This window comes from Sebastes fasciatus, chromosome 17 (genome assembly GCF_043250625.1).
Source record: "Sebastes fasciatus isolate fSebFas1 chromosome 17, fSebFas1.pri, whole genome shotgun sequence".
Classification (NCBI taxonomy): domain Eukaryota; kingdom Metazoa; phylum Chordata; class Actinopteri; order Perciformes; family Sebastidae; genus Sebastes; species Sebastes fasciatus.
Window position 1 is genome coordinate 15,495,736 of NC_133811.1, and position 26,169 is coordinate 15,521,904.

The following is a 26,169-nucleotide window of genomic DNA, read 5'->3' on the forward strand; positions in this document are numbered from 1 at the left end:
CATGTGATCCCCTGAGAGCTGCTCTTAAAGGTCACTCTCACACTTTGCTTTAAGTAGAGGTAAGTCACTTGATAAATGTGTGTTTTTACACGGCTTTGTTGAATACTGGATTCTGATTGGTCAATTACGGCAGTCTTCGCCGGGTTCCTGCATCACCTTGTTTGGGTTAATTTTGCAATAATGACCCATGTAACGGCAATTTTCATATCTGCAGTTTAACACTGTACCTTTAGATAATCTCAGGGCCTCACATGTTCAACTTCGTCACCATAGGACAGTGACCTGACATTTTAGTTTTCTGTAACTGCAAACAACAGATTGCTGAAATACCTGTTATGTCTTGTGATGCTCTGTTGTCTGCTGTGTGCTGACGCAGTGATACACTTTCTATCCTTCTCTTCCTTTCTTCTTTGCACTTATCTTCATGTTATGCTTTAAATGTATAAATACTGACTACTCTTTGTATTCGGGGCTCACTTGCCACAGTCCACAACAGGTGGCTGTGCTCGTGAGTCCATCTGCAGTCCATCTGCAGATGTTTTAGTTATTAATGTATGCCTTTTTATTAAATTCACTGAAAGACAAGTTGTTACGTTGGTTTGTGTCTTGTTTTAACAGAAACTGCCACCACACCCACTCACTGTACATTATCCTTCACACACAACAAAGAGCCCTTCGAGAATTTACAATAATCATAATATTAAAGGGGACCTATTTTGCTTTTGTGCTTTTTCCATTTCCATTAGTGTGTTTTATAGTTTTTTGTGCATATAAAAGTTCTGCAAAGTTACAAAACCCAAAGTCCATGCCAAAGGGAGTTACTCTCCCCCACACAAACATTGCTCCTGAACTGCCGGAAAAGCCTCGATTGAAGTCCTGCCTTTTCTTCAGCGACGTTGTGATGTCACCAAGTAACACATTTGCATAACAGCTAGTTCGGCACGCCCTCAAGAAAAGCTAGTTAGAGCGGAGTCTGAAGAGTTTGGTTGGGTTGACTAATCCCAACAGAGGGCCAGCTGACCAATCAGATTTGAATACCATCGAATATTTCAAAATGGTGTTCGGGATAGCCCTATTCTATTAGAAATATAAAATACAAGTATTCCCCTGAAAATAAGCACAATAGGTCCTCTTTAATAGTTTGCATTTTTATAACGCCTTTCCCAAGGATGCTTTATATATATGGGGGCACAACAAATAACTAAAGAACAGAGAATAAATTCAAATGGCCTTGGTTAACAGGTCTGTTCTCAGGAGTATTTTGAAGGTGTCCATAGATGCAGCGTTAAAGATATCTGCCGGGAGAGAGTCCTAAAGGGTGGGGGCTGCCACACTAGCATCATTTATCCATATGGAGACAGTGTGTCTTAAATAAAGCTCCCCACTGACAGCATTCATTTCCCAGCCCTCTCTAAAAAAAGCTAAAAATTCAATACACCCACATGGGTTCCTCTCATCCTTCTTAAATAATATAAAAGCATTAGAACTGAGACTGTAGCAAACACAACCCAATAAATATACATCAACTGTCTGTGTATTTGTGCACATGGAGGTTTTTAACTGATCAATGATCAAATCGACTCGCTCCAGAGTAAAAGTGGCTACCGCAGGATACAAAATCATCGAGCTGTGTGTTACAATAAGCGTTACTGTTTCAGGGGTGTGTTTACATTTGGAGTTCAGGTCTTCAGCACCAGTTCCAGGATTCTTAAAGTAGCTGAAAGCTCTCAGCTACAGCAGAAAAAAGAAGCGACGACGCACCTGATTAAAACGGACCATGCTGTATTTGAACACATGGGTTATGCATGGTTTATTGCTCTTTCTCCTGTATCAATGATCATGTTAGACCTGTTTTATTCAACACCTCTCTGAAACAGTTTCAACAAAAACAGAGCATTACAACCTTCTTGATTTATTGCAGGACTGTTGTGTTAGACTACATTAGTTTTGTTAGGTGTACCTAATAAACTGACAACTGGGTGTAGGTGAAATGGCCTGATATACAGCATTTTACTTCCCTAGAAGTATGTAAAAGGTTTCAATGGTGGTCTTTGTTGAGCTGCTGTGGGTAAACAAAGGCAGGTACAACAAGCTAATACTGGTGTTTACATATGTATCCCTTTTAGAGCCAGCGGGTCAGTCAGCGAGGTACTTATCTTCTGTTTCTATTGAATGAAAAAAAGGTCAAACAAACCGATATGGGCAGGCAAAGGGCATCTCTCATTGATGCCTGCAGAATGATTGGCATGTTGTTGGGTCATGACTCAACAAGGCATTTATAATGTGGTAGAAGAAGCATAAACTGTGTACAAGAGGTGGACTTAGTAACCGTGACGTCACCCATTGGTTTTGTGGACTGCCGTTTTGAAGCCTCAAGTTCGGCATTTTGGCTGTCACCATCTTGGTTTTTGGTTGTTGCCATCTTGTTTTTTTGCAACCAGAAGTGACACAAGAGGGTGGAGCTAAGTACAACCGAATGCTGATTTTTTGGCAACCAAAATGTAACAATTAACTGTCGTGAACTGACAACACACTGTGAAAGACAGAAACACGGAAAATTCCCAATGCCATGGTAGCGACCTGTCAATCACAAGGTAGCCACGCCCTAAAGCATCCCCTGCTTTACGGTCTATTTGACTCTAAATGGGACCGTTATTTACTAAATGATCATGCTGTATTGAAGAAGACTTGAAACTAGCGATTGAGATCATAAACTCATGTTAACAATGTTTACTGAGTTAATTTATCAAGTGAGAAGTAGAGTCATTTTCTCATAGACTTCTATACAATCAGACTACCTTTTTGCAACCAGAGGAGTCGCCCCCTGCTGGCTATTAGACAGAATGCAAGTTTAAGGCACTTCATCATTGGCTTCACTTCTCAGACCTGGAGGTTGCCACCTGGGTAGAAGAGACATAGGTAAGACGAAAACGGTGATAGATGTAAGAGGTGTCTAATTTTATATTGATATATATAGCAACAGCAGAACAGGTAGAGTTGCTTATAGAGAGCTTAAGTGAAACTGGATCTTCAGATCCAGAAGTAAGAATGCCAACAAATTCACTGTGGTGTCCTGTAACTGTGTTAAAGGATAAGTCTGGCATTATAACATATTTTTCTTACTGTCAACAAATCCCATGAAAAGACCAAAAAACATCAATGTGTTAGTCTATCTTGTAATACTTTCTGACTTCCGTACCATGACTGTGGCTCTCAGCCCACTTGTTCCTACTGAAGACGTAAATCTATAAAACAGATTTTTCTAAAGAGGCTAAGTACTTTCCTGAAACAGATGGACACTGTAGCTTTTAGCCAACGTTACACAAACAGGAGTAAATGGAACATTTGTTGTGATCAATTGCTACGTGCTAGCGAGTAGTCCTAGCAGCAGGACGGTGTATGTGGGACTGACTCAGAATAATACTTTAGTCGTTTCACAGGATTCATTGACAATAACAAAAATATAGAATATCATCAGATTTATCCTTTAACATTTCTGTTTTTGACAGCCTTTGGTAAACACCATTTCTCACAAGCCCAAGGCCGACGATGTAGACGTTTTCTTTGACAGATTACAGTAAAAAATTGGGAAGACGACATTAGAAGTGAGTGAAACTACACTTGCAGCTGCATCAATGAATCTTCATGGGAGCTGTGGTTTATTTAAAATGCTAACAAAGGAATAGTTAGACTAAATAATCTCAACACAATGTTGATTTAGTAGCTATTCTGGGTCAAGAATAAACTTTCAGTCTTAAAGTCATTGTTGTTTGATTCATGAAAAGTTCCGGTTTTAATAGTAAGAGCTGTGGAGGATACTCGTTTATCTAGATGGATCGTAAACCTCATGAACATGTTTCACTTTGCCAGAAAGACCTCAATGAGAGACTGAATCAAGTCACTTCTGGCCGGCTTGGATGTGGCGTCAGGAGATCGGCTCTCTGTCATGTTTCTGGAACGTTTGGTTACATAAGCATGTTTTATAGCAGCAGCTTCAATAGAAAGTTGCTATTCACTTGGCCCGACAGACTTTTATTAGACTGGGATGAGATGCAGCCTTTGGCACGTTGCCTGAACCGTACAGTAGCTTCTAATCAATGGCAGACTTGATGACACACTGAATTTCTCTCTCTCTCCCTTATTGCCTTTCAAACCAAAACACATTCAACCTCCAGCATCTATGTTCATTTTCTATCATTGGCATTGTGGTAGGGGCTGTAGCCTTCCTCATGTACACTGCAGTGAGTTAATAAAAGTGCTTAATGTCAGCAGGTCCTCTGGCCCCCCCAGTGATCTCATTGACGACAACAGCTCCAGGTGGCTGGGTGGGTCTTAGTCAGACAGGAACCTCCATGCTGAAATGAGAATATGTGAATAACACTGTGCTTGCATTGGTGTAAGTAATGATCCTTGTCACTGAGCCACAGATTACTGGAGGTCAAAAGGATAGTTCAACATTGAGTGTGTTTCCATATATTGCAAAATCTTTTTATGCTTGGCCTTTACATCATGACGTCCACTCAAGCCAGGAGACAGTTTGCTTTGCTTATCTTAACACATAGACTGGAAACAGCTTGCCTGTCATTTTTACTCTTTGGCTTTTTTGTTTTTATTGATTAATCTCTTCCACTCCTTGAGGGTGCCGGTGCCCTAACCTGAAACTGAAGAATCCGTTGGTACCAAAAAGTTGGGCTAAAGTTTGGCGAGGAAAAACTGGCATTGCCTTTTTCAAAGGGGTTCCTTGACCTCTGACCTCAAGCTATATGAATGAAAATGGGTTTTATTGGTACTAACGAGTCTCCCCTTTACAGACATGCCCACTTTATGATAATCACATACAAAGACTGACTCAAATTAATCTTCATGTTCTCAGCTTTCAGATGATGTACACCACTTCTAAGTGACATCTACTGTTGACCTGCTATCTCCCCCTAAAAACCCCCTGCCCCCCCTAAAAAAGACAAAAACGGGTCCATGGTGAAGAAGGGTTTAGTGGAAAAGGATATAACGTGTTGAGTAGTGAGCTATAGTGAATTTTGTTTCCTGCAGACAGAGACAGGCTAGCTGTTTCCCCTTGTCTTTATGCTAAGCTAAGCTAACCGGCTGCTGGCGGTAGCTTTATATTTAGGCCTACAGTACAGACTTGAGCGGTTGTAGGCAACTATTTTCTAGTAACAAGTTATTTTTTTGGAAGTGATTTGACTTGCTAGGATATAGTGAGGAACTATATTGAGTATTTAACTAAGTTTAATTCCTTTAAGGGTTTCCTCCTTTTAGTTTCTCTTGTCTGCCTGTGCAGCTTCTGTATTCAGTCCACTTAACAAAGACAGAGAAGAAGAACGTTGTCGTGCTGAAGTCTGTTGCATTAATAAAAAAGCAGACGACAAAGCAACATGATTGTTGTTACTCCCAATTTCGGCTCAACACATAAGTCAGTCTCCCGTCCATCCCTCAGATGTGGAATAACAGAAGACTAACCACAATAGTATTGATCTTCTCATCTAACTCTCAGCAAGAAAGTAAGAAAGCGTATTTCCCAAATGTCAAGCTATTCCTTTAAGGCTGTCGGCCTGTCCTCATGCAGCAAGGTACATGATGAAGAAAAAGAGGGCAGTTTCAAAACATGTCACATTCAATCCATCAAAGACAACTCTCAAACTTTCTTCTGACTGAGAAAGGGATAAAGAGATTTAGGTTAGGAAGTCTCACTGAATCACAGGAGTGGGCATCTCGCTCTTTACCGAGACTCATCTACTACTTTAGAGCCATAATGTTTTCAGTTTGGCTGTTGTCTCCTTGCTGTTGCAAGAAATGCGGTCGAAAGAAATGCGTCAAATCTGCGTGGCTCATTAGAGCAGGTTGTCATTTTAACTGTGGATAATCACTCCTGCACTTTACAGTAAGCTACCATATTTACAATGAAGACAGCTTGAAACTCCTGGAAAACAATGACACATCCAGTCCTGCTCTCCCACACATATCTCTACTGTTGGCCCCGAGGCAGCAGAGTGAAGATATATAAACTTCTATCCGGCTAAGTGGATAAAGAGAGGAGTTAGCAGGAGGTGCCTGGAACTACGGTGTCCCCAGAGACCCATTATAAGCTTCTCAGTGGTGCCATCCACTCTCAGCGTGGCTCTGAATCATTAGGAGATATATATGGCTGCCGGCCCATAATGAGTGGAGCATCGGGCGAACGTCAATCTGTCATCGCTCCCGGGAGACGGAAGGAGCGAGGGAGATCGAAGGCACCCGCGGGCCACTTGGAGATTGCCTTTGTATCTCAGATACTTCGCTGTATAGCTGTGACAGCATCAGGTTAGACAGGTCGACTCTGCTGTTAAATTGTCTCCTAAAGGAATATTTTGAAGTGCTCTGACATCATGTTTTCTGACGCTGGATCGTTACATCTTTCAGTCTGTTAGTGGATTGCACCAATTTCCCTTGTTGTCCACAAGAAGGACAGAGATTAAACACCTACTCTACTTCCCACAGAGCAATAGTGTTGCTACAGTATCACAGTGAAAAGCCAACAGTGTCTGCAGGGATGCTCAGGCTGACACCTCGGGGAGAAGATAATTGGTATTAAGACTTTTTAACAGAAGGAAGGTACTTAAAAGTTGTTTAAATTTCATTCTTTGCCAATTTGAGATACTTTTGTCAAATGTTATCCACCATTCATTCATCTAAACATTGTCTACATCTCGTTCAAGTCTGCTCTCTCTCCGTTTTTTTAATTTCTGCACGTTTACAAAAGAAAATGTAATCAAGAGGCACATCTACAGCTATAATATCGTCCCATTTCTTCTTTTATTCTACATGAACATGACACAGATTTAACCATGTCATCCCACCTGGATAACAAAATGTACTCATGTAAAATAAATGCTGTGCATGTTTGTACAGAAAACAGATCTCTACATGTGTTCCCTTGCTCGTGTTGTCACCATCATGACCTCCAGACTGGGAGCTTTTTCCACCATGACAGAATAACATACAGTATAGAGCAGTCAGCAGTCTGCCACTTCAGTCGGTCATGTGAGAGGACCCTGTTACACTCACATCATTAACTCACAGTATCAAACTCACACAATCACACGGAGCAATTTTCAGGTATTATTAACCATTATTAACCGCCAAATCTACTACATATCTCAGAAAAGCCTGATAGTGTGTGTATGTAACATTTTAAGTGTTTCGAGTCCCACTTTTGTCTGTTCAAAGACTCCAGATGGTGTGTGGCCACGCCTCTTTATGTTCCGGTTGGAGGGGATATGACGAGCTGGTCATCCATCACAATCCTGAGCTCCAGATGTTTCTTAATACACAGACACACACAGACACACACACACACACACACACACACACACACACACACACACACACACACACACACACACTGTAACTGCTTTGCTGTCAAACAGGAGTTTGTATTATTCATTGCTTATTTCCTGTTCCTGCGTTTTTTTGGAAACATTTCTTCGGTCAAGGAGTGAGAGTAAGACAGGAGAGGTTGTATTTCACCTCCTATACTGATGACTTAGGCAAAGTGGCCGAACCTGAGAACACGGTGTGTATCAGTGTGTGTCTGTGTGTGTGTGTACAGAGTAGGGTTGGGTTGGCAGAAAGAGGAGGAGAGGGGAGGGAGGGGAGAATATAGAAAGCAGTGTAGAGACCCCTGTAGAGGAATGGAAGGACGACGGAGGACAGCAGAGGAATGAAGGAGAGAGTAGCTGAAGAATGAAAGAGGAGGGAGAGGAGGAGGAGGAGGAGATGAAGAGCGATTATGCAATCAATCAATAGATTCTTACCGTGTGAGCTCTGACAAAGACAACCAATTCTAAAATCAATTCACCCTCTGGGGCTCACAGCAAGGAGGCACTTCTTTCTCCCCTACTGTCTCTCCACCCTGCTCTGCTTTCACCTCCTGACTCCAAGCTGTAGCCAGCACTCCCTCTGTCAGCTCCTGACAGGACGCTGAACTCGCTAAGCACACGATGAGACATTGTTGGTCACTGAAGGTCAAAGGTCACACGGGTGGCTTGCTTAATTAGTTCCTTTGCAGTAAGAAAGGTTAACAAAAAGGACCTGCGTGCTTTTAAGAAAAGGGGATGCTGTAGGACCAATTAGCGCTTCTGTAAGCGAGTGTGTGGAGGATTTCATCGCTCCACCTTGAATGCAATGTGGCTGAGCTCTTAATCAGCTGTGACATCTGTCAAAAAGCATGAAGTAGAGCGATAATTTCCTGTTTCATAACGCAAGCACAGCACTTTGTGGGCGCGTGTGTGCGCTGGCTCAAGCGGTGAGCACGCAGCGTGAAAATGTGCATTTCTTCCGACTGCTGGGCATGTCGCTGTAGTCGGTGCCAGGAGACCGGTGGAGGAATGCCCTTGAACTCAGGACAAAAACAACACGCCACACATGGGCTGGCATCACTCCCAGTGTCCCAACTGGAGTCAAAGAAAGAGAAAGAGAGGGAGAAAGAGAGGGAGAAAACCTCGTAATGCCACTCAACATTCACTCTTACGACATGGGTAAATGTGGGGGATTACTCTCCTTGTTTCCTGTTAGTTACCAAAGCAATGGGAGAGTGACACAGAAAGAAAGTGAGGCATAACCAAGACAGAAACTGAAACTGAGAGGGGTAGCCTAGAGCAGTGTTTTACAAAGTGGGGTCCCAGGGGGTCCACAGCAAAAAGTGGAATCTTTTACTTTCATTATAATTACATCCATTAGTAACACAATGACAGAATGTATGACTATTTTAGTCATGGGTTTCATACACTCTGCAATAAAACATCAACAACAACCAAAAGCAAAAATCCTATCTGATGGAGGTCTGTGGTCTAATTTGTGTCAGTTTAGGGTTCTTGACATGAAACAGTTTGGGGAACGACTGGCAGAGATGACATAGAGTAGGCCTAAAAGAAAACTGGAAAGTTGGTAAAAGAAACCGTTCAAAAAGACAAATAAAGAAAGAAGGAAAGGAAGAAAGTTTGACATTTGGGGAAATACAATTAGTTTGGTTAGTGTGCTGGAAGTAAGGGGGGGGACAGCTTGCCTGGCAGTGCTTCTACAGCTCACAAATTAAAGGAATACTTGTTGTCTTTCATGTTTTGCTTTATTCAGTTTCTTGTCGAGACTTGGTCACACACAACCCCAACACCATCATTAAGTTGATGATCACGACGAGATGGCGTACAGAGAGATCTTGGTGCCAGGACAACACCCTCCACCTCCACTTAACAACAGCTGTCAGTGTGTCAGTGTGCTGACTTGACTATGGCTTGCCCCAAACTGCATTTGATTATCATAAAGTGGGCATGTCTGTAAAGGGGAGACTCGTGGGTAGCCATAGAACCCATTTTCATTCACATATCTTGAGGTCAGAGGTCAAGGGACCCCTTTGAAAATGACCATGCCAGTTTTTCCTCGCCAAAATTTGGCATTGTTTTTGAGTGTTATTTAGCCTTCTTTGCGACAAGCTAGTATGACATGGTTGGTATGAATGGAGTCATTAGGTTTTGTAGTTTCATATGATGCTAGTATCTTCACTCTAGCTTTAAAACTGAGCCCGCTACAACCTAAAAATCGCACGGTGCGTTAATGTGTTAAAGAAATTAGTTGCGTTAAAAGGAATTTGCATTAACGCGTTATTATCACGTTAACTTTGACAGCCCCAATTTATCTATGTATATATTTAAGGCCTGTATTTTAATTTGCACTATTTTAGGTCTTAGTGACTTATGTGATTTTCCTTTTTATTTGATGAGCATTGTTGACGGGAACCTGAGACACAAGACTTTGAGTCATCTTTCTTTTCTATAGCCCATTGTATATACTTATACACTGTATGTGTGTGTATCGTCTCACATACAATTGAAATCTTGGATAATAACATCTTTCCTCCCTGTGGACACACACTTAGACACACAGTTGAGCAGCTAACAACACACAGAGGTGTAGATGCCATCATTAAAGCAGAAATCAATGTGGTGCCTTTCATCACTGTATTCTCACACTTATTAAGGTCATTAGTCAGAGAAAAGGTGCTTGTTAGCAGTCAAATGTGTGTTAAAAAGTCAAAGGTGGTGTCTAATGATGCTGCAGCACTTTGTGGTCGATACTCTTCTTTTGACACGCCATGTTTCAGTACGGACAGAGCAATAACTATAGAGGGGTAATGACGAAAGGGAAGTGGATAGAGGGAGATTTGTAAAGATTTTTATTCTGCTTTTCAACTTTTAATCACTTAAAATAAAGGAAATCTAACAATTACTGTGTGAAATATCCTGATAAATTCATAATATAAAAGTATGTAATTTACTCTCCCTCATCAATCTAACTTTAAATGAATTTACTACCACCAGAAGGAAATGTTTGTTTTGTTTTTTCATATTTTCATTGTAATTTTTCTATTCTATATTTATGTTCTTTACGGTACTTTGCCTCTATTTTTTTTATTTCCTCTTGATATGTTTATTGTATGCACCAAACAACAAAGCAAATTCCTTCTTAAGTGAATAACCTACTTGGCAATAAACCTTAATCTGATTCTGAAAATGTTTCTGCAACAAATTTAAACAGCTGAGACATTATTTATCATGAAAAATTTAGTGTTTCAATCAAAATTTCAAAAGTAGCAGCAGAAACTCAACCGCTGTTAGTTCGCTGTAAACCTTTTATTTTTTAGTGCAGCTGTGTCAGATATGCACAGTTCAACACAACTAAAGCCTCTTAAAATATTATCACATATAGAATAGATACTTAGATAAACATGACATCCATTATCATTACTCATAAGCAGATATTGTGATTAAAGAAACTACATTAGTTAGTGGTCTCACAGACTGTTTATTTACACTGAATTACAAGAGAAACTCTACACCTGCCTGTCCATTAGCATCTCATGCTGTCCGTCTGTGTGCTTTTGTTCCTCACATTTTATTTGTTTATTCGCCTCTCTCTCTAACATCCTCTCCCCTGATGTGAGCTCGCTCACCTGTCAGTAAGAGCTGATTGTTTTGTCGAGGTCACATTATCACCCTCATATTTAAAACACCCATTCATGCATCATCTCTCTTAAACAAACACACAGGGTGCCATGAGGCTAGTATGCCTCTCACCTTATCCTTACATGACCTCACTGGTGGTTTAATGTGTTTTAGTACTTTTACTATTGAACTGATCTTTATGTTGGTCTTTAAGTTATAAGAAAATTAATGAATTAAAAGCTTAAACAGCTACAAAATACTGTCAAATTATATGTTAAAGACAGATTTGGCTGAAAAGGTGTAAGTTTAAGCCAGAGCTCATAAACATTACACCTACCAGGTCGTGTCTAGAAGGTAACCCGCAAATTGTGAAAATTTTCAAAAACGTGCAACAACTCTCATGAGACTCGCTGCCCGACAACCTACCCTAACCTTAACTATTCGAGGTTCATGCCTAACCTTAACCACTGTGAGAGTTTGACAAATTGTTGGTTACCTTCTAAATGCGACCTTATCACAATACAAACATGTTTTTTTTATTATTTTTTTAATGTATACAAACTACACAGTACAATATGTACATTTGACTACAAGTAATTTTGTTGATGATTGATCAGTTTGAGTAATTTTTGAAAGAAAGAAAAGTCATAATTCTCTGATTCCAGCTTCTTAAATGTGATTTTTTTCTTGTTTCTTTACTCCTCTATGACAGTAAACTGAATATCTTTGAGTTGTGGACAAAACAAGACATTTGAGGACGTCATCTCGGGCTTTGGGAAACACTGATCGACATTTTCTACCATTTTATGACATTTTATAAACCAAACAACTGATCGAATAATCGAGAAAATAATCTACAGATTAATCTACAATGATAATAATCGTTAGTGGCAGCACTATTTTCATGGCATAGTAAAATAAATGAATACATTCCAGTCAACCCATTGCTGCTTAAAACACATAAAAATGTGCTTTATGTATGTATACAAAATGGGCTGAAACATGTTAAACACAAAAAAAAATATCCAATGAAACTTCAGATTTTTGAACAACAGCATTATGTGTAACTGAGAATGCGTGTATGTGTGTGTTTTGTGTGTGTGTGATGATTAATGGAAGTGAATAGTGAGCCAGACAGCTGCTATGTGCTATCTCTCTGGAGGAGATCCCCGTGGGATACATTTTGATAAAGAGGCCAATTGACGAGGGGGATTCATTTCCTTTGTGACTACTTTGTGTGTTCGGTAGAAAAATGAGACGATCCTGGTGAAAAGCGGTGCAGTACATGTGCTGCTTTCTTGGTGGGTTTAACTTTAACTAAAATTACAAGGTTGAGTTGCGAAAAGTCATCTTTCATTCAGTTAAAATGTTAAAAAACACATCTTTCTAGCGATCTATACAACATGTTTGCCCTCTTAGATTTAAAACAACAAGAATATTCTCTAAATTGTTCTCAAACAAGTGTGGTAGACTGGTGTGTTGACACTGTTAAAATATCCAAACTATGTTTTGTATCTATTTCCTGTATTTCTGTAAGTTGTATCTCAGCATTTGAGCAGAGTCTGCTGTGTGGGCAGCAGCCCTGCCAAGTAAACAAGGCTCTTATTAACTATTAAACACTTCACAGCAGGGACCACAAAACACACACACGCGCGCACTAGCACACGCACACACACACACGTATTTACACAAAGATGCACAAATGCAAGTAAGTTGGGAGGAAGCGGGTGAGAGTTCCAGTGCAGAGTCAGTGGCCTTTTTCTTTCCTCTAGTCACAGTGAAATTGGATCTCTCCCTCCATCCTCTGTGAGGAGATTGTACACTTAAACAGCAGCCGATTGGCGTCCCTCTCGGCCTCTAATGGACGGACAGATGAATGACTTAGTAAGCAAAGTGCGAGCCAACCTGATTCAGCTCCACTACAGACATCTGAGACCTTGAAACATGCGAGTTGTTACACAAACCATCTTTTAGCTGAATTAAGGGATCACTGAACTTCTTCACTGAGGCTACAAAAAGCTGACCTTTGACCTACAACTGTAAAGTCACTATAATGGTTATCACATTATCATCAAAGGCAGAAAAAGGCTCCTCCATCTCTTCCTGTTTGTGTTTCCCTCTGAAACATCTTTTCATTTGTAAGCATGAAAGTGTAGGGAACACAGAAAGGAGAAGAGGATGCGAGATCCACAATATTTTTGTCCCTTTTCCGTTCATCATCTCATGACTTCTGTTTGCAAAGTGGCACCACAAGAGGGCCCTGTCACACAGTCAGAGCCTGTCAACGTCCACAATAACAATATAACAGCAGCCCCACAGCAAAGATGTAAAAGATTACAATCTAGAGGAAGAATGACTCAGCTTAAATCAATTACTGTGCATTTAAATAAATGCATTTATTTTATTCTAGTTGTATACATCTTGGAAAGTGGTATCAAGCTGAATTAGATACTGTATGATTGGATTTTGCTTTAAGGCTGCAACTAGCATTTATTTTCATTCAATAATCTGTAAATTATTATATTAACTGTTTAGATTAAGAAATGTTAAAAAGAAGTTATGTGAGCCCAAGATGAGTTCTTAAAATGTCTTGTGTTTGAAACCAAAATATTTTCAATTAACAATTATATAAAACACAGAAAAGCTGCATATCCTCACATTTGAGAAGCCTTAACTGTGGTATTTTTGCTTGATTAATTAACTAAAATGATTGATCGACTGTCATAATTGTGGCACGTTGATTTTCTGCTGATACTAATAAATTGAACAGCTAATTGTTTCAGCTCTATTGTGTTTTATTGTCAGATTTTTCTGAAACAAATTTGCCTGCACAATAAAAATGAACAGTGCTGCAGTGCATTTAATTTCAGTGCTTGCTCTCACAATTAGTAACTCAAATGCACAACATACAATGCAGTAATATTAAGTAAGTAACTGCATGACAGTGGTGGAAAGTAACTTTTATTTAAGTATATTTTGAGGTACTTTACTTGAGTATTTTCGGCTACTTTATACTTCAACTCCACCACATTTCAGAGGCATAGTCATGCTGCAGTTGTTCTTTCTTTCCTGCAATATTAATCATCTCATGACGCATTCGATTTTCCTCATGGTGACCTTTTGGAGAACTGTATCTAAAGTAGATAAGACTAGACCAACCTCAAGCAGATACAATAGCACACTGATGCATCAGTATTAACAAACTAATAATGTCATATATAATAATATATCAGTCAGAGGGGTCATTTTTCTGCAGAACAAGTACTTTGAGGCTTTAAGTAAATTTTTCTGTTAATACGTCTGTACTTTTACTTAATCAGAGTTTGAATGCAGCAGTTTACTTGTAATAGAGCAGGCTGTTCTCATGTACCGTTTGTAGCCATACCTACGAAAAGTAATGCACTGTAAGTCGCCACTTACGTATTTATTAAGTTACACCACTTCCAGGGTTATCTTAAGCCAAACCACGATCTTTTCCTAAACCTAAGTAAGTAGTGTTCTTGCCTAATTCTAACCAATTGATCTTTTCCTAGGCCTATAAGTAGTTTTCTTGCCTAAACCTTTTTGTTGCCTAAACATAAGGAAGTTGTTTCCTGTGAAGACGGAAGTTTATTTTGAAAAGACTGTAAGCATTTAACAAGCGTGTTGCTGGACATTTGTAGGAAAATGAACAAAAAAGGAAGAATTAATAATTCGAAAGGTATGAGAATACGTTGACTATAGTTTTTTTTTGCTGTTGTTGGGTACTTCTACTTAAATAAAAGATCTGAGTACTTCTTCCACAAATTAGTACCGTTTATTTTTGATGATTGTTTGATTAATTATGCCCACTGATTCATCCTCATCATCTGTGTTACAGCTGTTTTTATGGGCGAAATAAACCTATAGGGAAAGACGAGGACTACGTGTGTCAGTATAAAGCAGATGGGAGGCTGATTTTGCTGAACATCATGAATGTGTGCTCACTCTGAAGGTGAAAAGTTTGCCTTGATGTTTTCATTCTCCACCTCTCTCTGACCACAGGAGCAGCAGCAGCCCACTGAATGACACAGTTCACCCAGGAAGGAAACTCCCTGCTTTCCCCAAAGGACGTCAGTCCAAAGTCCACTACAGCAGCTGTGTGTTTGTGTGCATGTGTTTGTGAGAGAGACGGAGGAAAGAGGGGGACTGAGTCAATAGACACACATTAGCTGACTCCCTAAGGTGTATGGCAAAGCATCAAAGGCTGAGTTTTATAGTGATACTGGCAGCAGTTTGTTTCAATAAAAACAATTCTTCCTTTCTCAAAGCGAATTCTTTAGTAGTTGCAGGTCTGAAACAGATCAGAGAACTGCTGAAATGCAAACTATAGATGAGTAGTAAGGATGACATATCCATGAATGACGCATAGGGAGGGGGCGGGACACACACACAACCTCACACCATCAACCCTACTTGGACAAATAAATTTACGGATCGGCACACACACCCACACACAGTTGTAGAGGTGATGTAATGGCTTCCTGTTTCCCAGAGTGAATATCTAAGTGTTGGCCTCAACCAACTGTAGGATACTACATACAGTGGACACAGAGCAACAAAAGAAACTCTATTTACACCACTCCCATTATACACCCAACAATACTCTGTGCCGTCAGATCCACCTCCCTGACCTGCCTGTTTTAACCAATTGTGTTTAATGACGCACATCAACTTCTGCCTCTCACTGTAATGCTGCACAATAACAAAATAAAGACAAACATTTAAAATGGATCCCTATATCTTTTAATCTCACATCAATGCTTCAAGCTATTTTACTAAAGACTGTATAAAAGAAGTGGACAGTCACCGTGACGTCACCCATTGGTTTGTGGACTGCGGTTTTGAAGCCTCGATGTCAGCATTTTGGCCGTCGCCATCTATTTTTTTTGCAACCAGAAGTGACACAAGAGGGTGGAGCTAAGTACAACCGTAAATATTCAAAGACTAAAATGTGGACACTTCCTAGACCGGACAACGTCGTGGTAGTGACCTGTCAATCACAAGTAGCCACACCCTAAACATACCCTGCTTTATGGTCTATTTGACTCTAAATGGGACCATAATTTACTAAATGAACATCATGCTGTATTGAAGAAGACTTGAAACTAGAGATTGAGACCATAAACTCATGTTTACAATGTTTACTGAGGTAATAAATCAAGTGAGAAGTTGGCTCATTTTCTCATAGACTTCTTTACAATCAGACTTCTTTTTGCAACCAGAGGAGTCGCCCCCTGCTGGCTATTAGACAGAATGCATATTTAAGGCCCCTCCTTATTGGCTTCACTTTTCAGACCTGAGGGTTGCCTACTGAACAATCGTTAACTAACATAAACTGTCAATGGCCACAACAAACGCAATCACGTTCAAAATTACGTTTGTTCAGTTATGTTTTGCGCTGGTCAGGTTGTACTTGGCTGGAATAATATTTCAAAAGGGTACGTTATTGAAAAAAGTTTGAGAACCACTGGTTTAATAGAATTAAAATCATTGTGTTAAAAGCATTCTTTGACATCTTAAAAGTGTTTTTGTGGGTGACAAGGAAATGGTATTGAAAAGGATAAATTTGCAAAATTAGTGGAGTGCATCTTGTTCATTCTACTACGCATCAAAACATGAATAAGAACATGAAGTTCAGAAGAAGAGCCTGTTTCTGGGCGTTGATGGGGGCCACTGTACGAGGCAGTGGGTCCATGTCCAATAGGAGAAAGAAGAGGCATAATGTGGGTGGTCGGTCGGTCGGCCAATTTGAATGGCGGTGATTTGAGATGCGGCACTGCAGCTTAGTTACACATATAAGACATAAAGAGATAAGCACAGTTGAAAGAGTAAATCAAAGGAAGACTAAAATGAAGACTATCTAACTAAATCACGCACAGATTTCTGTGGGCCGCGGTTGTGAGTTACTCCTAGTTTATGAACTATGCAATCTGACCTGACATTTCATAATCAGCTAGTAACAAGTGCTTTTGAACTCGCTACCTGCATCGTTAAAAACTAGCTTTAGAGACAATTTATTTCTACTGAAAAAATGGTGAAACTGTCTGTGTGAAGTCGCTATCTTTGTTGATACTTATTGTTTACAGTGATGACTGTCCTTGGTATCATGTGGATGAACTGGAATGCTTGCTGGGAATGAAGGAGGGAAAGTGCTGGGAAGTGAACCAGAAAACTGATTCAGATGATAATGTGATGGATTTTCCCGTTCATAATTTTCCCTGACAGTGACACCACTTTCGAACAAGGAACAGCTTTTGCGGTGATGGTCTGATATGATTAGTTAGTTTTTAGATTACTTGAGGCTTTTCTCCACATTGTTTCCATCTTTAACAAGATGCCAAAAAACATTTATCATCCTCTTCCAGTCCATTCTCATTCCCAGGGCATCAAATACCGACGCTTTGTCACTGCTGTCGGCATTCGATACCGCCGCACAAGGTACCTTTTAGCACCTGTATGAGACACACCAGGCTTTCCATTCAATACAATGTAAACCCATCCGTGGCAGTAAACGCTCAGGGAATGTGTTGTGGTGATGTAGTTTAAAGACTGAAAAGACATACTAACGGCTGGAGGGAGGGCAAGGGTGGATGGTCCAACAAACACAGGGCTTTCATCCAGGAGACCTCTGTTTGTGTCCTGTGCGCATCCTCATACAACGGTTCGTATGATATCTTACAAAAAGGTTATTCCTCCTTTTTCCTTTGTTTTCCTACGAATGTCCAGCAACATGTGCCAATTTACGCTCATTACATGTATACAGTCTTTTCAAAATAAACTTCCATCTCACAGGGAACAACTTGGTTAGGTTTAGGCAACAAAACTACTTAGTTTGGTTTTGGAAAAGATCATGGTTTGGCTTAAAATAACTCCGGAAGTAGCATAACTTAAGTACATAATTTACGCCACAAATCAATGTTGACTTCTGGTCTCACACGGGACACCAATGCCAGTCTCCTGGGCGGAAACCCAGTATTTCTTGGGCTTCTTTTCGCTTTCTTTTTCACTATTAACAGAATTTAGCTTTTGTCCAAATTACAATAATACACACTGAAACCACCTATTCCTGCAGGTCTTATGTGTAACTGTGTTGCCTTCGGGGGAATAAGAATCCGTCACTTCCCGACTCTGACTAAGAAGTGGACACAATGGCCTCATTTAAAACCAGATTATTCATCTTCAGCAGAACTCCCTTGCTGCATTGATAGTGGGAGTATTACCTGGAAATCAGAGCTGATTTCCACATGAGTGCTGGGCCACTTCACATCACACACCGCACAGTTGTGTCAGGGAAATATAAGCCGGGTGGAGATCCTAGAGGAGCCGGTGGTGAGAGTGGGTGTGTACGTGCGGACTGGACTGCAAACTGAACCACAGGATGGTATATCATTGTTACTCCTCCCTGCTGCAGCGCTGCAGTCCAAAATGTGTTATTCCCCTGAATATAGACACTGTGGCTGAAAGTCCTTCAGACCAGCGACCTTTCTTTCTTCCTCCCTCCATTCCTCCCTCCCTCCCTCACTCTCTCACTCTCTCTTTCTTTCTCGTGGCGAGGCTGGCACCGAGCCAGAGAGCCGCTCTGTTGGCCTTGATAGAATTACAGTTGCAAAGTGCACAGCAGCTGGCACCCAGGATGTGGGTGAGAAAATCAGGGACTCTCCAAGACTCCCTGGTGAGTGGAAAAGGGCACGATGAGGAGAATAGATAACCAGGCACTCTCTTCTTGCATTTCACTTTCACATTTCAAGGACAAGTGAGTGAGTGTTTCTCTGAAATGTGCCATGAAGATTACAGTAACAGGTGGTCACCCTGCATGGTCTCAATGGGAGGAATGCAGAATGTTTAAAGGGAGAATTTACTGTTTTATTTAAATCTATATATTCTGTTATTATTTATCAGATGTCTTTTAGTTGAATATCTTCATGTTTGTCTCGTTTGCACTACTAGCTGACCAAAGTAATCTCACAATCCACCGATTTTACACATTAAGTTCAGTTCACTGTCTGAGCCCATGAAAACACTTGCATAATGCCTTCTGGGGAAAAAGCTTTGTCAAGTCTGGGAAAATAACCAGCGCAACACTAAATCGTTGAGTACCCTTTAACTGAGTGTTTTCCAGAACTTTCAACTAGGGATGTCACGGGGAGGATATGTTCCCACTGGTCAATAAACTTGTGACAACACCGGTGTTACCGATTACACTGGACATTTCACAAGAGAAGATGACACTCAATACATGCAGAGCGCTTACTTTGATCTTTAACGTTTGATGGCTGTGTGTCTGGACTCTCCGGTCCAGCTTTTGCTGATTGCCTTAATAAGATTATGGTTCCCTAGCAATGGGCTTTAAATCCGAAATATTGACAAACAGGCGCTTCTGCTTTTCGCTTTGACACCGAATCCTCCGCCATCGTCTGGTCTGTCGACTCTCATCCCGTGTGTGTAAAATCAAACTCATTCTGCTCTGTGCTAAGACTGTGTACGTCGCAGACACTTTCACTCTCAGTTTGTGGTGTCTGTCGTCCGGCAAAAATTAACTAAATGGGTTTTATTTCTATAAAAAAAAAAAACGTGTAACACCGACTTCCGCGGCAAGCCTACTTTTAACTGCATCTCATAATCTTTATCAGTTTGCTCAGCTCTCATCACATGGCACAAGTATATGGAACTGCAGTCACATTATATCAGGTGATCATTACAGGGAGACCTTAACTTCTATCTCTGTTCAAAGATGATGTTGGATGTACAATATGATATAATAATATCCTCCTCGATCTTTCTCTGGTCGTCCACTGACTTCTGGTCAATGACCTTTGACCCCTTCGCAGTCAATGCTTTGACCTATTTTGTTTTGTTGTTCCCAGACAGCTGATGCTTTTCTGTGTTCACTCAGTCTCGTGTCCGGTGCCTTTGCAAATTCAATAGTGTGTGGTTAAAAGACTGTGGCTAGATGTTCTGAAAGCACGGCCGCTATATCGGGAGTCCCACATGAGGCACTTTAGGTCATGTTCATGAGAGATCGCTAGTGGCCTGGAAACTGGTCCAGACCAAAAAAAAAGTCTGGCACATAATTGCCCGAGCCGTAAATCATCAAATTGTTGTTTATGCCACTTGGTTTTTAAAGTGTGGTTTCAGAAACAAGATACTTCTTTAGCTTTAGAGGTGCTGGTAGGTGGATGTTGTTACCTGTGGTGGACACAGCCAGGCTAGCTATTTCCCCCTGTTTCCAGTCTTTGTGCTAAGCTAAGTTAGCATTTAGACAAGAGAGAGGTGACAAGAGAGAGGTATCAATCTTCTCATCTAAAATCTAGGCAAGAAAGCAACTAAGCATATTTTCCAGAATTTTATATGAATATTTTCCTTTAAGAATGAACTTTCAAGCTTTGAGTTTGTTTGTTTTTGAATTGTCCATGCTTTGTTGTCCTGAATGTGAAATTTCAGAGAGGTTTTACTGTACACCTAAAATGTCTCTTAGGCTTTTTGTTTGGCTGTTCACATTATTTTTAAAATGTGGCCAACATCGGATTCCAGTGTGAACTGGTCATAGTTCTGAACTGACCCGCATGCTCAAAAGAACAATAACAAAGACGTCACACACAGCACGCTGTCGTACGGAAGTAAACATGGAGGCCTATGAAGTCATCGTTTACGGTTTCATTTATCAGTTAATGTGCAGTGGCAGCCAGCGAATTCATGAGTGTGAACGAGGATGAGGATAAAGAGAGACTAATTTTTAATTATGGCATTTTGTGGAGCAATGGCTGCTACTTCTGTACGAAGGTGTGTGGGAGTGGTGGAATCGGGTCGTGAATGGCTTCACTGAAATAGATTTCATCCAGAATTTCAGGATGTAAAGGGCTACTCTTGACTACATCTGTCAGCACCTCTCCACGAGATCTAGAGTGACGTAAAAGTCCCATGAATTCCAATATGACTGAGGTTGCATTGCAAAAAAAATCAGACCTGTATCTGATTTAGGACCACATATGAAAGTGTTCCAAATCTGAATTGAAAAGATCAGATTCCATATGATTTGTATTATTCACATTGTTCTGAAAAATGCACATCTGAGTCACATTATGTGCAAAAAAAATAAATCAGATTTGGGCCATTTTTGCCTGCAGCCTGAACATAGTCGTAGTACTTTTATCAGGTTCTAAAATGAATTGAGTCATTTGGGAGACTGCTTACTGAAATTGAATTTCCTTGGGACTAAAAGGGAGTAAAAACAACAACAAAAAACATGGGTCACTGTGGTCTTGGAGTGTCTGTTCCAGTATGTGCAGACAGTCATGCTGGTGGTTGAGTGAAGCGTAGGTGTCTGCATGTATCTGTGCGTGCGTGCATGACCACAAGTTGGTCAATGTAAATGTCAGCACTGACACGATAAGAACCACGGGGTTTCCTCGGTCATGTCCAGGATGCAGAAACGGATGTTTTCCGAAATTCAAGTGCATGCCACTATTCCAACCATGAAACCACAGCGGGAAGATTTGATCCTGTTTCTTCCCACTCTCAGATATCCCAATTCAAACATCTTAAAGTTATTTTTTGAACACACAAAATAATGTTCTGCAAGGGCAGAACTTAAAGTCAGTTCATGTTCCTCATAATGGCAGTGACACAAATGAAATGTCTATGTGCAACATAAACTCTGACATGTTTGTAGTCTTTAGCAAAGTGAAAGATGGAAGGGGAAGTTGGCCGAGTTGCAAAAATGTTTTTGCAACAGTAAGCTACAGGGTTGATATTTTAAAAAAGTTACACTATACTGTAATTGTTGTCTCACTGCCACTACTGCTGCTATAAGGACTGAGTGTTTTCCAGTGAAGCATATAATAATCTAGATTCAACAGTGAGAGAAGACTGGGGTCAGTGCTCAGAGGTATTTTTACTTTTGTTATCAGCCTCAAATTATATGTGTCATATGGTATACATATTACAGTACTAGGCCACAAGTATGCCCCATGATGGATTGTTATTAATCATCAAACACTACTGTTTAGCTGTGACATTTTAAGTTGAATAGAAACTAGAGGTTGACCAATTTGGACTTTTAAAGGCCGATATAATAACGATAGTTCGGAGCAGGAAAAAGCAGATAGACGATTAATTTGCTGACATCTTCTTTACTTCTGAATGAAGATGTCTGAAAATCCTGAAGTGTGATTTCGTTAGGGCTGTCACGAATACCATTTTTGGGCTTCGAAGGTTTGGTGAGAAATATTCAAAGATATTCAAAACTTCGCGGAGCGGCGTGGCAGGCTGACATGTTCTTCTGTCTGTCTCCATCTTCTTCGTTTCAGTGACCGGGACAGTGGCGCTGCCGCACTACTGTACACACAACAAACAGTGATATCCGTCTGAGAATAACTAATAATAATTAATGTTCAATATGAATAATGTTGTGGGATTATCCCTTATTTCCTGGGGATTTATACTTTATTATTACATACTTGTATTTAAAAAAATTTAAATGAAGCATTTGAATAGTGATTTGGAGGTCGATTACCATGGCAACGGTCGAAGCTTTGAATCTTCGAAGCATTCGGGTTAGCCCTAGACCTGGTGGATTACATCGTTGGAATATGTTCTATTTGTTTGCAATGGGCGATGCACTGTTCTGTGGTTTACAGTACGACTGGGCAGGATTATTTCTGTTGCACGTCCCGTTACATTGTTAAATGTCACTCTTACAAATCATTAATGTTCATGCATATTCCCGGGCTAAGGAAGATCGTGACAGTAGTACATGAAACAGGTAAGCTGAAAAAAATCATGTGCCTCTGTGTCCTCCGGTGCTCCTAACGGCATCTGCAAGATTTCACATACCAGAGGAAAAGGCAGTAAGAGCTGATCTGAGGTCTGCTGTCCATCACTCGCAAATTCCGACCAAACGGTCAAACTAGGCAGCGCTGATCAAATATGAATCAATATTCTGTTACGTTAATGCCTATTTCTCTCCTCAAATGTTTGCAGAAACATCTTGTAGTGCACGGTTTAGCTGTAAAATGGTAAATCTGGTGAAGGAATGCCAAGTTCCGGTCACATGACCGGAGCACAGCCAATAGGAACGCTCTCTCAATGAAATGCCCTCTGATTGGTCAAAGTCTCCCGTCACGGGCTAGATTTTCTAAAGCCTGAAAACAGAGCCATGATGAGGTGCAGAAGTCTAGTTTTCTCTCAGAACACTTGAATTACAATATGCTGAAAGGTTTTTATGAAATTTTTGCCCAATGATGCAAAAAATATACTGCTTACTGCCACTTTAAAGTGTGTGATTTCATTTTATGAATGGATAGTTACATGGCTGGATTATTTGGAAGACAGAATGCCAAATTGGTAAGCAAGTTAAAGTAACAGGGAATGATTTATTTTCCTCCCTAGCTGCCTGTCTTGTATCGTGGATAAAGAGACGATAGTGTTGCATTATATAATTGAGAAATATTTCTTTTTCCTCCCTCTCTATCTTGACTTTGTGAATGGAGCCTCTATGCAAAACGGTGATTTACGTCACCGCCTGACTGGAGGCTGCGCGGCCATCCGCAACTATCAGAGCCCAGTTCCACTGATCACGATGGTTTGTAAAACGTCTCATTGGCGGCAATTAATCGGCCAAACCAATAAATTGGTCGCCCTCTAATAGAAACCTATGCATAAATGTGTTCTAGGTCAACGAAAGGTATTAATTAATGCTTTAATTGTCATTTCATGTAATTACTAAATACATCCCTTTGTCTTGAAGATTTATTTGCTAAAGGAGTACCTGCCAAGCTTGCAGTATTTTTAGTACATTTGCTCTCCTCATTTATGTTTTTCTGTAGACTCACTGCTCGGCACTGAAGGTCAACAAATACATTATTCATGAAGAACAGATGCACATTTATTTCCCAAAAGACAAACAAACAGGACAGCTACACGACATGGATTTTAAATAAAGGAGCACAAATCTCCCTTTGTATGAAAAGGAGAAGATCTCCACTACTGTCATCACTGCAGATTAGAGACGCACCAATACCGATATCAGGCCGATACTGACTCAAATAGCTGGATCGGGTATCAGTGACAATGGGGCCGATCTATTCAATTCAGTTCTATGTTTACATCCTATATACATTATATACTTTAATTTGAATTCCTGTTTCAGTTTTGACCAACTTGTTGCTGCATTAAAAAGGTTTACATTTGAATAGTAATTCCTGATAATTTTTAAGATTTTTTACCAAGTTGCTGTTGCACGATTTATTATTTTAATGATAATTAACAATTAAGTAAATGTATACCCATGTATTAATTTTTGGTTGTTCAGCACATTATACCAGCTGAGTCATCTACAGTCAAGACATTCATCTATTTCATTATTTGCAGAATAAGGATCAAAAACAGATTCACCACTTCACTGGGAATTCCTGTAGTCAAGCAATTGGGATATAGTTCACACAACAACGTACAGATTGTTGCCATTGTGACATTCAAAATAGTGAAGTGGTCACAACAGAAACACGAGGACCAGACAATGTGACCATGTCTGAACAAGCAACTGTGTCTCACTATCACCTCAAAAATTTCAGTTCTACGTTGAGTTTCCATGGAGGACACTCTTAGACTAAATCGGTAGAAATACATGAATACACACACAGAGAAACAGGAACAAAAAAGCTTCCTCTGCTATTTTTGGACTTTCATGACATCATAAAGTGAAATGAGTTTGTCTGTGGGTAGCCAAATTTAAATCTCTGTTACCTCATTCCTGATTTTTGGATGTGCAGTTTTGACAGACGCTGCACATAAACTTCAACTCTACTTCATATGAAAACAAACAATTCACTATTCAGTGTGTGTGTGTGTGTGTGTGTGTGTGTGTGTGTGTGTGTGTGTAAATGGGCTGCATGTGTGGGAGGGAAATACGCTGCTGAGGGGGAATTCAGTCACTAAATGCCAGATCATGAGATATGAGAGGGGAACTCATTGATATGTCTATAACTGAATCATGATGACATATACTTCTTTAGGAGAGGACATTCTAAATAATTTATAATATATATATATATATATATATATATATATAATTTTATTGTGTGATTGTCAGGCTCCCACCTACAGTTAATGACACTGAGAGTCTAGGGATGCACCGACACCGATATTGGATCGGATATTGGGCCGATACCGATTCAAATAGATGGATCGGATATCGGTGACAATGGGGCCGAGCCAACTCAATTGTATGTATATATAATATATACACTATATACTGTAATTTTACATCCTGTTTAATACGTTTTGACCAATTTGTTGCTGCATTTAAAAGGCCCACACTTGAATTGTAAAGATTTTCCACCAAGTCGCTGGTGTATGATTTATCATTTTAATAATAAAGAACAATTCACTAAATGTCTATGTATTTATCAGGGATGGGTCATAATTTTAGATTTTTGTTAATAGTCGTTAACGACTAATTTACAGTGATTTTTTAATAGTATTTTTGCTTGGAATGCTCATCCCTTGTATTTATTAGTTACATTTTGCTTTACAAAGTTAGGAAAGCAATGATTAAGTCAAGCCTGATGTTGTCTTACACATAAAAGAATGATCCCAATCACTTCCACACAGTGGGGCATACAGTTTATTAATTAAACACTGGTATCGGACTGGTACTCGGTATCAGCCGATACCCAAAGTCCAGATATCGCTATCGGCATTGGGACTAAAAAAGTTGGATCGGTGCATTCCTATGATCACAAACAAAAGTTTTACCCATATGTCTTATTTCCTAGTCACTCACTTTGTACACTTGTGGAGGTGGAGAGAGTACTACAATAGTGTAGGCTACTCAAGTAAATGTACGCTGTTACTACATTTTACTCAAGTAAAAGTAAAAAGTTCTTATGTAAAAAATGTAATTAAGATTGATTCAAGATTTCAAGATTCAAGATACGGACAAATAGATTGCATTAAATGTGAAATTATACACAAGTGGAACAACATCATCAACAAGACTCCCTCTGCTCAAACCAACATACGGGCAATCTGCAGTCTGTGCATACAATACAACTGATTATCAATTATCCAATTATACAACTGCCTTCCTCAAGACAAAACTCAAACAATTCAACAAAAATGATAAACTAATTTTAGAATCAACAGAAGAATAAAA

The 26,169-nt window shown here is 39.9% G+C and overlaps 1 protein-coding gene across 2 annotated transcripts in view; it reads right to left on the reverse strand.

Moving 5' to 3' along the window:
* tmem196 (transmembrane protein 196) overlaps window positions 1-26,169 on the reverse strand; it is a 43,449-nt gene that overhangs the window by 16,919 nt on the left and 361 nt on the right. The window lies entirely within an intron of this gene.